The sequence below is a fragment of the Macrosteles quadrilineatus genome, unplaced genomic scaffold (assembly GCF_028750875.1).
Source record: "Macrosteles quadrilineatus isolate MER2022 unplaced genomic scaffold, UCM_ALF_1.0 Scaffold_8__2_contigs__length_117827958, whole genome shotgun sequence".
NCBI lineage: Eukaryota > Metazoa > Arthropoda > Insecta > Hemiptera > Cicadellidae > Macrosteles > Macrosteles quadrilineatus.
This window is the reverse complement of record NW_026542601.1, coordinates 80348926-80360794: the sequence shown is the minus strand read 5'-3', so window position 1 is coordinate 80360794 and position 11869 is coordinate 80348926. Positions and strand designations below refer to the sequence as shown.

General features: G+C 32.4%; 1 protein-coding gene across 1 annotated transcript in view; it reads left to right on the top strand.

Moving 5' to 3' along the window:
* The first annotated feature begins 3165 nt into the window (after positions 1-3165).
* Positions 3166-11869, top strand: part of LOC129001873 (glutathione S-transferase D7-like) — a 55498-nt gene continuing 46794 nt past the window's right edge. Inside the window, exon 1 of the mRNA XM_054429330.1 lies at positions 3166-3241. The gene's annotated coding sequence lies outside the window, so the exon portion shown is untranslated. The remainder of the gene's footprint in view (positions 3242-11869) is intronic.

Sequence of the window (11869 nt, the reverse complement as noted above, 5' to 3'; positions counted from 1 at the left end):
GTGTTTTTCCTTTTATCGTTTTATCTTTAATGCACTTTCACAGAAAACACGTACAGATAATTTAACTGATTGGATTTATATTAAATTTTCAATCAGTATTTATTGTGATTTAACACAAAATGTATGCTGTAAATAATTCAAACGGTTTTCAGTAATTACAAAAAATGTGTAATATTGAAGTAAAATCAAACCAATACAAAATTAAATCCTTATACAATAATATAATTATGTCATGAATAAGTTTTCAAATTATTATGCGGGTTTGCATTATTATAGCTATTTAGAGCTGTCCCCAAAATATCCCTTACGTTCAATAATGGACAGATTTTATTTTCCACTCAGAAACTTTAGTACTGTAAGATGTAAGGTTCGTTTTCTGTGCCTGTTACTCCCTGTTCAAATGTTGAAGCAGAGAGCTTCGACTTTTTTCATTAACACTGTACTGTATCTAATACATTCGGTTTAAGCAATTAATCGTTTGAAGAGGAAACGTAATTAGTTTAACAAAAATTCTACTGTGGTAAGGTCAAAACCACAGTAAGAATAATTAAAAACAGACGCAACTTCATAAACTACGTTTAACTGAAACTGGTCTGTTCAAATTACTCTGGGATGAGTTTCCTTAATTTCTCAAGAACGAGAGTTTTCAATTTACGTTCCGAGAATGAATAGGTAAAGTACTTAACGTGAGATTAAAACCTAATCTACTTACATTGTTTCAACAGTTTGAATAATTATCCAATCGTAAATTTATTTAATTAAAATTTTTTTTTGCTGAAAAATGCGCAAAATTTTACTTAAATTAAATTTTTCCACAAAACAAACGTTTTATCACTTCTTTGGCATTAAGTTTTATTCCTTTGGATCTGTAATATGTTACGTGTAATTAAAGCGATTTTTTTGTTTTTCAATCTTGTTTGTATTATTAAATTTTTGTGATTGAATAGTTCAAGCCCAGGCCTTAACAATGTGCAGCATCGACCGTTTTTATCATCAATTTAGGCCTATGAATTCTTGGCACCATGTTTATCGTTGTCATAGGGCAAAATGTTTAACGTTATGAGTTGTTGGCCTATGTTTACCTGGCACACATAGCCTTTGTGTCCAGTTTTGTCTCTGCTTGGGATCAAACCAACAACCTCCCAATTTAAAGGCTCTACCGTTGCTCTTTAAGACTGCCCAAACTTGTAAAGATATTTCTTAGTATAACTTTATAAAGTAATCCATAAAGCCGATGATACCCAAGGTGTGTTAATACTGCAGTATTTATCACGTAGATACAGTATGCGATGGTGTCCTTATTACAATAAAATACGCTTAGCAATGGTAAAAAGTCATTAAACATTTTTGTTGAGAATGAAAGTTGTCAGCTTCCCAACATTAGACAAAGTTTTGGAGTATTCAAAAGTTTTCCATTGCCGTCGCTTAGAGTTTGAAGAACATTTTTTATCCGTTCACACTATTATTTTCCTTTCCAATTTTTATCGTTATAAAATTTCAATAACTAATGTTGACATTAATGTGAATTTCACCCTACTCTATGGCCATCTTTGGGTCGTATCACAGACAATAGACCACCAGTTCTATTCTCTGTGGTCGTATTTTAACTATATTGTATTTTGCAGGGAACGGCATTAGCTCGTTATCCCCTCCAATAATAAGACTAGTTGTTGCAAAACAGTGAAGCATAGCCTAGTATTTTAAGTATTGAAATTCAATAACGAATAGTCTCGAAACAACAAGAAAAATTTCATAGAAATATTCTTCCACAGAAGGTATGTTACTGACTCCGTCTCAGTCTCGATATCATATTCTTCATCTCATGACAAAATCGTGCTGAACAGTAAAATGCTTCGCCAGGAAATTGAGTTTTAACTCTGGAAAAGTGGCTTTCTTGAAAATCCATCATATAATGATCACCCCTTAATTTCCTGGTTTAGATTAGGAAGAGCGTTAAACTTTAAAGGGACATTACGCCTCATGTTTTATAAAAGGAATGTGTAATCATTGTCAAATATTATTATTTACGAGCGCAACGTTTTTCTCTACTGAATATCGTTAAGTTTTAGGGGTTGGAATGACTTAAAGTTAAAAGCACATGGAGGGTGTTCCCATGTTTGGAGGCATGGGAAACCCATGTTTACGAATCCGGTATTTGGGAGAGAATAATAAAGATAAATAATCAGCACAGGAAACCCCCATATTCTTAAGTCACAAATAATCGACTAACTATTCATGTAAACATATGAAAACTGTCCAACAAGCTGTCACTTTCAGAAAAGTTAAATAACTATAAAATGTAGCCATATTAGCCCTCAACCATTTTGAAAACACTGTGAAATATGACTGCATTAAGAACAACAGCAATATAAAAATATAAAGAACTAACTGTGTGAAAAATAAGTTACAAATAACTTAAAAAAGGGTTTCCCTAGAAATCTACCCAAGCTGCTACACAACAATGATAGTTTAAAAATTTGTTTGTAATTAATAGTATATTTCATCACTAGGGTGTAAAGTTAATTTTTGACCCGAACTCAAGTTTCGGAACATGATGGAGGCTTGATAAAACAATTTTTGCCCATGTAAAGATACATATTTTTTGTCATATTGCTTCATTCATTAATTATTACCAACTTAGCTAGACAATGAAAATACTTTTCATGTAAAGATGACCTCTCATAACAACATCCAGCTTGGTTTCGATTCTGCTGATGTAAATAAGCAGCTGTTTAGTGAGTGATAACTGCAGATAAATATTATTTCTTTTTATCAACTTGTTCAATATAATTGAAAATATTCTTATCAAGTTCTTGGAAGTGTTGTCTAGACCCAGACTGACAGACAAGAACATTAGTCAATCCACTCTAATTACCAAACAATGTATAACCATTGACTATACACCTCTACGAGTTATAGTCAATGGTATAACTCAGTACTAGTTGTTCAAGTTCAGACACTTACATTACATAGCTTTCTAATGTGCTATCAAATTAATTTTAAGACAAAGAGAAATGTCCAAAAAAGTTTAACAACTGTGTTACTAAATAGAGATGTTTTCAAAAATACTTAGTTAACAGTAAGCCAAGTGGTTATTACAGTACCAACAAAACTTGGAAGAGTGAAACAATCCCCCACTACTTTAGCCTAATTATTAAGGCCAATCTCTTATCTATGGGTCAGTTTATCAGTGTTTGGTGTGGTGTGCAGCTCAACCAACATCCTCAAAGTCATTAAGCCGGTAACATGTTAAAGATACCTTACTTACATAAGACAGTTTTTAGTTTAGCCTTTGTATGTATTTGAAATGAAAATATGGGATTAGTAAGTTGAATGACTACTTGTTGATGTTAATATAAAATAGGTTTACTTTATCTTAATTCAATCCTAGTTTAGTCTCAGTTGTTTCATTTTCAAGCCTCTTGTCATCTCACATAAAATTCTGATGAGGAAGGTAGACCTATTTCATATTTAAATCAATCCTGGAGGCAATGCTGAATAAATTATTAATGTTGTTTAATGACAACATGTACAAAAGAGCAAATGATTCGCTTCATCAGAAGATGAATTGCAAAAATACCTCTTTGCATATAAGATCTCATCCTTGATTAGATTTTTCCAGTATGGGTTTACAATACATGATACACATATAAACCTCAAATGTACAGGTTCTGTCCCTAGTAGCTTAATATTTTTATAAAGTTGTTTTAACATACACAATTTGTTTAAAAAAAATAGTATTACAGCTTATCAAAAAGACTTTTTGTACCAGTACAGACAAAAATTTGACGTACAAAGTTTCTACAGCATTTTTAAACGTCAAAATATTCTGAAGACTTTTTGGTACTTTAACCCTCCGAGTGTTATTTGTCGCTGCAGCGACTCACAAACACTGTTTACGGCGAAGGCTCTATGACTGACAAAATCAGATTGAATTGGATCGAGTTAGGTATCGTTTTATTTTACAGATTCAGAGCTTTCTCCGGAGGTCTGTCTCTAAGCGCTATTCATTTTAGTTCCGAAAATATTGTAGCAGACAGCTGACGTGCATATTTGTAAACAGCTTGGTTAACCTAGGACCGATGACTGATGTGTTTTATTACGTTTATCATTGTTTTAGTGTTAAAAAGCAAAAGTAGTGATATACGTGGTGCATTATAAGAAGATTTAAGTGATTTTGAAGGGCTGGTTGATGATCCTGAAGAAGTAGGTAGTGATATTGATGTAAATTATCAGCCAGATTCCTAGCTATGGTTAGGCTATGCATTCTTAGCTAAACGCTATGTACTGAAATCTGTTTTTTGCCCATAACTTATTTATTTGCAAATCTACTTTCTTATATTATTATATATTTGTAATCCTCATACAATTTAGAACAAAGTGGCTATTTTCAAATATTTATAGGCCTATAATTTATACAATTTCATTGAGCGCAAACTTATTTTTTATTTTTTTTTACCAAAAAATGTTTTTGAAACAAATGTTCCTTATGTTCTATGTATAATATTGAAGCCCATGATTTTCCAAAGAAAATGGTATATAGAACAGTATAATTAACATTGTTTTCAAGCTTCTCAGATCCGTTTTAATAAAACCTTGCAAATGAGCAAAAAATAGGCAGACATTAAGGCCAAAACAAGGGACACTCGGAGGGTTAAAGATTTTAATGTAGGTACATGAATCCCAAAAAATAAAAAGATAGGTATTTAAGCGTTGTAAGAAGGTACTTTAAAAAATTTTGAAAAACTATTTCAATAACAAATTTTGTGAAAAGGTTGTTGCAACATTTTAAACATATAAGTGTTATCACCATTAATAAGATTTTTTTTTAATTATAGTTTCGAATTGTCAAAAGATTCATGATTGAAAAATAGGTTTTGAAAATATCTAGAACAAACAAATTATAGAATTATGCGCACAATATAGCTAAATATGGGAAATGATTATAGAAACAGGGGCAAAAAAGATACATTATCTAAATACTGAATAAAAATTTTATTGTATACAAATTACTTTTATTTAAATGAATTATTGTTAGAAATTTAGTATGAAAATAAGACAAATGTATAAATTATAATATAAACAACTGAGCAATTTGGGACCATCGATCTCTATTATTACAACAGCTGGGTCGCGCGCTGTGTGCTGGGTTTTCGGTCCGACCGCTCGCCGCTCCCCCCACCACAAAAGGTATTTACTGTCTCTCTCTTACTCATTACGTCTTATGGCGTTTCCGCGTTTGCGCTCACAAAATACGGTATATCTCTGTTCATAGTGGCTCGATTGTCAATTTGTTTACACAATTGTAATCTGTATGAAATTGCGGAGATTATGGTATATGTTTTATAGTAAAATAATTCTTTTTTAGCTTATATTAATTCTTAAATCTACTAAATACGGTTTGTTATTGTCACTTTTTTAATTAATTATAAAACTGTTATCATTGCTAATGATTAATTAACTTAATTTAGCATACACGCTTATGTTTTTTATGCATTTAACGTGTAGGAGAGGACCCATGCTGATCCGCAGCTTTAAAATAAATATATTATCCAACAAAATCAAATATATGATTTTTGATTGAGTAATACAGTACCTTGAGCTTAACTGATTCAAACGATCAATAAATCAAATTAAAGCTTATATGATAGTGATACTGATTATTTTGAGACCAAAACATATCAAAATCATGAACAATACTGGAGCTATTCATTTTTAATCATAGAAATGTAGCGTGTCCCCGTCCCTAAATCAAGTGTAATATTTAGTTGTTTTTTGCTTTTGTATTTAGGTCAAGTTGTAAAGGTGGGTTAAACACCGGTATCTCCGACATGATGTCGCAGATATTTTTCGTGTCTGTGACATGCCCCTCGAAAACCAACCTATGTTAACTTATGGAGCTATACACACCAGTGTCGCAGACACGTTGCCTGCGACTCGTGTCAGTCGTGTCACAGACGCGTGTCTCAAGCTAACCAACTGGTCGGTGTTTGGACAGACATATTGTCTCATGTCTCTTGGGCCCGCGCATGCGCAGAACACGTTTCTAGTAGTTTTGGCGCTTTTTTACTTCCTTAATTGCCTCTTATAGTTGCCTTATGAGGCAACTATAAGCAACCTTATGCAGTATGCCAAATGGTGTGAAATGTATATTGTGATAACATAATACTTCAATTGACACCATAAGGAAATTATGTAAGTACTGTAATACAATTAATTACAATGTATTTTGGAAAAATTACCAAGAAGTTATCTTTAATGTGTTTGTAGAAAGAACAACAGCAACAACACATCATCTTCTTCTGACGATGACATTATTTAAACTGATGAATGTTGTGATTCCTTCACTTTCATGTCGCCAGTTGTGCCTCTTCCCATGGTTGTATTTCATAATATGTCGCAGACATCATGCCCGCGACATCAGAAATATCGGCAACATTATGTCTGCGATACCGGTGTGTAACCCGCCTACAGTTTCCTTAGTTCTTTTCGGCTTTTTAGGCTTATCTAATGGCGAATCACGTGATTTCAATGCAAGTGTAAGCCTAAAAAGCCGAAAAGAACCAAGGAAACTGTTACAACTTGACCTAAATACAAAAGCAAAAAACAACTAAATACTACACTTGATTTCCATGTAGGGACGGGGACACGCTACATTTCTATGATTAAAAATCAATAGCTCCAGTATTGTTCATGATTTTTATATGTTTTGGACTCAAAATAATCAGTATCGTATAAGCTTTAATTTGATTGATTGATCGTTTGAATCTGTTAAGCTCAAGATACTGTATTACTCAATCAAAAATCATATATTTGATTTTGTTGGATAATATATTTATTTTAAAGCTGCGGATCAGCATGGGTCCTCTTTTTACACGTTAAATGCATAAAAAACATAAGATTATTTAAAAACATAAGTGTGTATACTAAATTAAGTTAATTAATTATTAGCAATGATAATAGTTTTATAACTAATTTAAATACCCCCGCCGCAGCAGACCTGCAGACTTAGCGAATTTCCATTTGCCTGATTGGATTTAAACTAAAATGTCTCCTTAAAAATATCACATTTATTCCCAATTTAAACAGAATTAGTTTAATGAGTACTTAGGTTTGCTGCAACAGGGGGGGGGGGTAAAAAGTTTTTTTTTATGTAAAATATTAAAAGGTACTGTGGTTTAGTAAGAAATTAATGAATTTTCCAAATTTGATCAAAATATGTTCACAAACAAGCAAACAACAACAGTTGACTTATTCTTCATAAGAATAACATGGGAATTTTAAAATTACAATTTTTTGGAATTTTCTCCGTAACAATTAGGCGCATAATAACGCTTCAATATACTAAATTATTTGTTTTTTTAAGCTCTACAAAATGGTTCAAAAAGAAATTGTGAAATTTTGTGTTTTTAGGGTCAAAAATGGGAAAAACCTATTTTTACCCCATAAAACCCCCCATAAACCCCCGTTCCCATAGTCCGATCATGCTGGTTCGCGAACTCATTCAAGTTAATCCCGCCTTACACCTTCAAACCAAATTTGATCAAAATCGGACAAAAATTACTCAAGTTATCGTGCGGATGGACACATATATATATATATATATATCTCTATATATAGATATATAAAAATTTGAACGAATGGTGTTTTTGGCCTCTGGGGACATCAAAATGAAAAAGTAAATCGGTCCCGGGCTTAGGTCTTACCATGAGACCTACGGTAATAGCTACTTCCCTATAGGGAAATTCGCTAAAAGTGGCAATAACAAACCGTATTTAGTAGATTTAAGGATTAATATAATCTAAAAAAGAATTATTTAAATATAAAACATACCATAATCCCCGCAATTTCATGGAGATTATACAACTGTGTAAACAAATTGACAATCGAGCCACTATGAACAGAGATATAGCGTATTTTGTGAGCGCAAACGCGGAAACGCCATAAGACGTAATGAGTAAGAGAGAGACAGTAAATACCTTACGTGGTGGGGGGAGCGGCGGACCGATACGTGTGTATCTCTGAGCAGTACAGCGCGCGATCCAGTTGTAATAATAGAGATCGATGTTTGGGACATGGCGATTCTAAATGGAATAACAAAAAATTGATCCACTGGACTCACTGGAGACACCATCTTCATTACCTTCCCTTTCTTCATCCTTATTTTAGGTGTTCTTGGCTAACCTGAAAACAGAAGTAGAGTGTCATATGAGATAGTCAACCAAAAATGTCTTACTGCAATGCAAAAAGACAATAAAGACTGTAGGATTAAATTAATGTGGTTACAAAAAATAAAGTAAAGTGAAAGTTTGATTACAGCTATCCAATAGTAAGTTGATTCAGATTCAGGAATAATTACTACATGGCCATAACGTTGTAAGACAGATATTAAAAGTTCAAAAACATAAGTGTAAAGCTAAAGAGATATTCTCATTTTTTCTGTTGAAAAACATGGTCAAAATCAATTCTTACTTTTTATCTAATTTAGATTTTGCCTGAGCAAGCCAGGCTGCAGCTGTGACCTCAATCTTGGCCCTCTCAAGTGCTGGCCAGCAGCGTTTTGTTGCGGCTAAAACAAAATTGGAACATTATTACACATTAATCCCACACATAGTGTACTTCTCTGATAAGAGTAGTATGAACAAAATGTTGTAACAAAATTACATAATAAAATGCATGCATGTGTTTATTACTGAGTCTGAGTTTAAAGCTGTGGATCAAATTAAAAAGGTAACCTATGAGACGGATCTATTGTTGTTGATTTAAAAAAAGTCTAAGTTGTGTTTTAAAATTTACAATTAAAGTGTGGTTAAGTAACACATAAACATCCATAACATACAAAGAAATGACTAATTTAACTTCATTTATGATGGATCATAAACACACCCTACCCTAAACAATAAATTTTCATTGATACTGCCACAATCAGGATTAAATTGAGTTTATTAAATAGTTGAATAACAACAAACCACTTTGAATGAATGAATTATGAATTTATTCCACCACATATATAAAATTACACAACCAAATGTACAAAAGAAAAAAGGGCTTTATGCAAAACTAAACTAATTAACTATAACTAATTAACTATAAACATGTGTAAAAGGTTGTTCCTATCTAATTAGTCCTGGAATTAGCAGACATAGGCTGTGCCTGTGCGTCTGCTAAGTTGCTATAAAGATTGAATGAAGTTGAGTGGTGCAATTTAGTTTTATTATTTTGTATGAGTGAAAAGTATAATTAAATGAATTTCAGCAGTTAAGAAATCGTAATTTAATTTGAGACTGTTCAAATTTAGGTGTCACTGTGCTGCCCATGAAATAATTTATTTTCAAAAATGTTCTTTGAACTGCATTTTTCAGTAGTTTTGTGAGGAATTTTGTTTTTAAAATCCATATATAAATCCCAAAGTATCCATGAACTTTTGAGAAAACTAAAATTCACACTCCCATAAACACATACTTAAAATGTTGGTAATGATGAGAAACAGTGCGCAAACCTATCCATTATATATATATTTAATACGCTAGGCATATTTTTGTCATAATTGTTTTGGAGTGTTGGTGCTACCGAACACCATGTCCAAGGTGTCGTTAGAAAGGTCTTAGCATGTTGTTTTGTTTTGTCATCAAACAAAGAAACTGGAATTTCAAAAGTGGCCTTCAAAGTTCCCATGTTATTCTTAAGGAGAAAATGTTTGTTTACATTTGAACAGATGAATACTTTGAAATTGACACTAATATTTGAAACAGCTGGTTATACTAAAAATTTTCACAAAATCAAAACATAACAAAAAAAAACATTCAACATAATGGAGACTAGAAGACGTTGACCAGGACGGCCAATAGGAGGAGGCCGACAAACTTTAACTGGTAGACGCGAACGAAATACAAATAATACTATTATTGTTGATAGCCAAATACAGCAAACACCCTTTCCTGTTAGGTTTAAGTGGGGTCTCCAACAGCCGCCTGAAGATTTCATATTCAATTTAGGCCTGTTGGATAATCGCTGCATAAGCTGTTGATTTTGGAAGACAAGGAGGCAGGTAGGACTACATCGGACAAGAAGAAAGGAGATAAGTGGCAAATGCGTTGGGAGCAGAGTGTTTTATGTTAACGTTTTAAACGTAAACGTTTGAATTTACACCTAACATCAGAAAGAGACTGGAACAAGATTGGGAGATGGGCCATTATGAAACGCAGTTTGTTACATGACAAGGACAATTTCAAGGCGAATTTGTGAAGATTTCACATGGTGGAAGAGGAAGTATGTAGATGTGGACAAATAAAAACCAGGAGTCACGTATTTAAATAAATTGTTCACTTCAGGAGACAAATAGGAGAGAACAGGAATAAGTCTTGGATAAGAGAGGTTGCAACCTCAGGGTTTTTAGGTTCGTGCTTGGAACTCTCTTTTATTACCAATTTCCTTGCTAATAGCCTATTTTAATTTGAAACTTTTTTTTTATGATAATAAAGTTAGCCTTTGATTTCTTTTTTACTAAATAATTTTATATCGAATTTGGATAAGATTGTTCTAAAACAAAAGCCTTTACTTGAATCAAGAATATAAATTTTAACAGCTAGGAGGCTACTCGATCCACCTCAGAATTAGGCTAATGTTCTCAAATTGTCCAACACCTAAATAGAATTGGTTAGAATTGTCTGTAATAATAAGATGGAGATTACCAAGTTTCTTCTAAGTTTCCACATTTCTTCTTGTTTAAACTATTTGAAATAATGAGACTGTTTTGGTTTAGTTTTTCACTTTTTACTAGAAAATATTATAATATAAAAATCATACAAACTAATTGTTTTAAACTTTCATCAGGCTAGTTCATGGTAGAAGAAGGAGGAAATCCAGTTGTTACCTAACACATGTTTTTCAGCAACAATGTATTCAGGTCTTCTATATCTTGAAGTTCACTGTTCACTTTTTAGTCACTCAGGCCAATTAATAGTATATGAAATTTAATTTGGGTAAATTACTTTTTGAGATTTTGTTTAGATATATATAATTATTTTTACTTTAGCTTGTGTTTGAAATAGATTGTAAACATAATATATTTAAAATAGGCTGTTAGGCTTAATTGACTGGTAATAGGCTATTTATATATTATTTAATAATACAAAATTTATGAACTGTTGCAAGGTCTAGAGATGACAAAATAAAACATGATGAGTGACAAGGAAACAATTGTGACGTTTAGATAAGTAGCTACTTCTAGCTAGGGAAATAGGAAAAACCAGGGAAAATTAAAAAAAAAGAAACAAACAAAAACTAAGAAAGAGAAGGAATGAAATTTTGCCCATGAAGGGGAGAGGAAAGGTTAGAGCAAATCTCAATGATCCCTATCGCTCAGAGCGCGGTATGTGGAAGGGAATCGTCCTGTTAGGCTTTTGGACACATAATGTGTCTAGAAACCTAATGCGCCTATGAGTAAGGCTATTTGTAGAAAACACTATTTACAATAAATGTTGATTATATCGATCTTTTATGTACATCTTGAGTATTTCCACAATCTTTGAATCGAATATTTTAAAGTCATCAGAAATTATGACTGTTATTCGATTTAAAATAACGCATATAATACTTAGCAATTGCTCGAATTCGAGCAACACATACACTAGTTTCATAAATTGTCCTTTAAGGTCGTAATTCCTTTCTAAACGGAACTTTCCATACACCTAAAGTTAAAAATCCCTCAGCTGTACTTATTTCTATGTTATTCTTTCAATTTATTACCTTATTAAAATCAGGTGTGATTATTTGTTTGTATTACTGTATTCTGTTTTGTTTATTTAGCAACCAATCAATAGTTTTAACTAGCGTCTATAGGTCAGCCGTTTAGAAAACGACCTGCGCG